Below are 3,391 nucleotides of genomic sequence, written 5' to 3' on the forward strand. Positions count from 1 at the left end.
TTCGGCGATGGTGCACCTCGGCGGGCGGTGCTCCGGTGTAGATCGGGCGCAGATGCGGCGGCGGTGGTGGCTGACGGTGTCGGTCGGCCGGCGGAGCCCTGCAGGCCCAGATCTGGGCCCTTTTGGGTTCGATCTGGGTCAGGGCGGGCTGGTCTGGCCTCCGGCGGGTCTCCTCCGGCTGGGCTGTCGGGATGCGGTCGTTGGGATCGGCGGCTCCGCGCTGCGTCGGCTGCAACGCCGCTGCAGGAGCTTAACGGGCCCGTTCTGGGCCCGGCTGGGCAGGGGGTCCGGCGTGCTCCCGCGCCTGCGTCCGGTCTGCTACTGCTTGTGCCAGTGGAGGTTGTCCCCTCCCACGTGGCGGTGGTGCTCCCGGTCCCTATCGGCGGTGGTCTCGTTTGGTTCAGCCGGCCTCGCAGTGTCTTCGATGGAGAGGCGACGGTGGTGTCCTCGTGATTGTGGTGGCGCAGGGTGGTGGGCGGTTGGCGTGGTGGAGCCGCCGGTTGGTCCTGGGTTGTGGGTTTGAGGGGTAGGGCGAAATCCCTCTCGGGTCCGCCCGGCACCGACGCGGTGACGCCTGCAGGCGCCATCAACCTTCTTGAAGGGCGTCGGGAGTACCTCTCCCCCGCTTCCCTCCGTGTACCGGGAGAAATCCTAGGATTCGTCCGGGCAGCAGCGTCATCGTCGTCGCAGTCCTTCTTGAAGGTGTTGCTTGGTTCGCGGCGACTCGATGGCATGGGAGCGTGGTGGATGTCTCCGGTGGGCGCAACGATTGCGGGATGCTTCAGCTTTCGTTCATCCAGTGCTGCCGGCATTTCTTTCTTTTGCTTTTCTCTTGTTTTTCTTTTGGGCATGGTTGTGTTGTTTGCCCCAGTGTCGAACTTCTGGTTGTATCGGGTGGTTGCTATATTAATATAGCGGGGCGCAAGCCTATTTCGGTAAGAAGGCAAGGGAAGTTACCTAGTTTGTGTGTGGAAATGCCTGGATTAGTGTATGGTCATAGCATTTGTTGAATGCATTAGTAGTAAAATCGATTTATGGCCATATCGATTTTTGTAATGGATTTCTGTATTTTGCCAGCATCTTGCTACTGTGTTTGTTAGAGTTCTGACTGTCGTTGCTTCTCATGGGGTCACAATGAGGTATAAGTACGAGTTGATGCTTAATTTTGTTACGTTTCGTACTTAACATTGTTATTTTTAGCAGAAGGGGCAGCTGGGGTATGGCCACATGTCAACTCTCTTGTGTAACCTGCCAACGGTAGTTTCAGAAATATCAAAATAGGAGAATCGTTTGCGTTTTCCTTCATTTTAATTTTGTAAACAATTGTGTATGTTATTGGTGAATCCATGAATACATAGCATCCAACATACTTGAACTGAATAGTCCAACAACATTTACATGTTTCTAAATGCGAATTAGCAGTTGTCAATTCTGCAGATACACCATAATTACAGCATGTCTTGGAATAAATCATACGGTCAAATCCTCTACAGGAAGTCTTAGCTTAGAAAAAATGACCATAGATGATACTATTGTGATGATAAGTTTTGATGTATGATTGTGTTTCATGCAACTTTTTCCTTCTTTTTCCTGGGTTGAGTGAACAATATTGTTAAAGTGATGGTCCAAATGCGTGCTAGAATATTTACTTCTCATAAGTTTCGTTAACATACAATTTACTACGTGAATTATTTGATCTACCATGAAAGATAGACACCATGACTATCAGACTGTGTGTCTCAATAGCAAGAGTATCCACCAAGTAAGCATCTTTATTTCACCCAGATCCCAGTGTTGAAGTTGAAAATTTTGTTTCAACCATGACTTATTTGTTGTCAACATATTGTGTGGAAGTGCACTCTTATAAGCTGCGTTATGGTTGATGTTCATGCTTACTTTTGGTCATAAAGGTCGTGGGAATGACTCTACACTTTGGGAACCCCTATTCTTTTTTATCATCAATCTATGAATCAAATGGTTGGACATTGTGGATTTAGATTGTTTTCTTTGCTTTCTCTTCACTAGGTTATGATGGAGGTTAAATAGACCTAGAGGTAGATGGAGGTGAAGCCTGTGGTGTCTTCTATGCAAACACTCCCATTGCCAATGTAGGAGTAGACAAGACGAAGCTAACAAAGCACACGAAGTGCGACACGTGTTGTAGAAAATGTTGGAATCGATAGGGAGCAGTAGCAGCAGGGGGAACCAAATTTACTACAGATCAGCAAATGCGGGGACTTACTTCCGTGTTGTACTGCGCGCCTGCACCGGCATACACTTACTTCATGTTATTCTGAGATTGTTCTCTGGTACAACTATTTCTCTTGGACGAGAGCCCTGTACTTAGCCTTCCTATGGATTTGCCCTTCTATTTGAGGGCTATCTGTGGGAAATCGTATGACTCATTTGTTTTATAATTATCCATATGGAAATTCAAGAACAATTGTTCTGACCAAACCCGTGTCAAGCCAATGCCAAGTTTGATTTGTATTACAAAAAAAGAAAAAATGGAACGCTTAAATTACTGCCTTTGAGTATCCAATTAACTTTTCATAAAAAGAAGATCAAAAGATTCAAATTAGAAGATATAATGTGTAGACATACAATTTTGAAAGAGGGATTAGACACGTCGACATACAATTTTGAAGGGAAGATTAGGCACATGATGAGAATGAAGGTTGATGGGATGAGTAGTGGGGAGAAAAATGTTGGTTTGTCTTCATGTAAGGAGAGGGTGGTGGACGAGAAGGAAAGGAGTGGAGAGAGACTCAAATTGTCCTTATATGAACATAAACCACATGCCATTATGTTTACAAACATTTTTAAATTAGAACAAAAAAATTATTCCGTGGCAACGCACGGGCATTTAGCTAGTAATAATAAATGGGCTATAAAATGAAAAAATACAGCAAACAGGCAATTAGTTCCAAAATATTGTTTTCTTTCGGATTTTGATATTTTAAATTTCATTGTTTTTGTGCGGGTAAAATTTCATTGAATTTAAATTAAGGTATATTTAGATTTAAAATTAATTTGAATCTGGCTAGAAATTTCGGGTTGTATGCTGTTTGGGACAGATTTGGAGGCTGACTTGTGGGTCTACTAGGTTGACGTGTACTTTGGCTTTGTCAACTTAGTCCACAAACGATTCTAGCAGCAGTGACCGTTGGATGTTAATCCAACGGCCGTGTTGCTTCTTCAATATCTGATCTTCTTGCTCCAGCCGCCCAAACCAGCGCCGGTGGGACTGCCTGCTCCCGCCTCCCGTGGTCGGCTGTGCTGCCGCACAGGCCGCACCGCCCCCCCTACTTCATTGCTGGCCAGGCCATTCCTCTACTCACCCACACCTCCTGTTATTTTCCGGCGATGGTAGCCGGACCAGTAAACCCTC

General features: G+C 46.1%; 1 long non-coding RNA gene across 4 annotated transcripts in view; it reads left to right on the plus strand.

Annotated features, from left to right (window-relative positions):
• LOC119308020 overlaps window positions 1-2,426 on the plus strand; it is a 4,540-nt gene extending 2,114 nt beyond the window's left edge. For 3 of the 4 annotated variants that reach the window (XR_005149726.1, XR_005149727.1, XR_005149728.1), the window contains one exon: window positions 2,026-2,426. This is a non-coding gene — a long non-coding RNA (uncharacterized LOC119308020). Of the gene's footprint in view, window positions 1-1,077; window positions 1,140-2,025 lie in introns of all 4 variants that reach the window. The other variant, XR_005149729.1, reaches the window with a different exon arrangement.
• Window positions 2,427-3,391: the final 965 nt, after the last annotated feature.

This window comes from Triticum dicoccoides, chromosome 5B, assembly GCF_002162155.2.
Source record: "Triticum dicoccoides isolate Atlit2015 ecotype Zavitan chromosome 5B, WEW_v2.0, whole genome shotgun sequence".
Classification (NCBI taxonomy): domain Eukaryota; kingdom Viridiplantae; phylum Streptophyta; class Magnoliopsida; order Poales; family Poaceae; genus Triticum; species Triticum dicoccoides.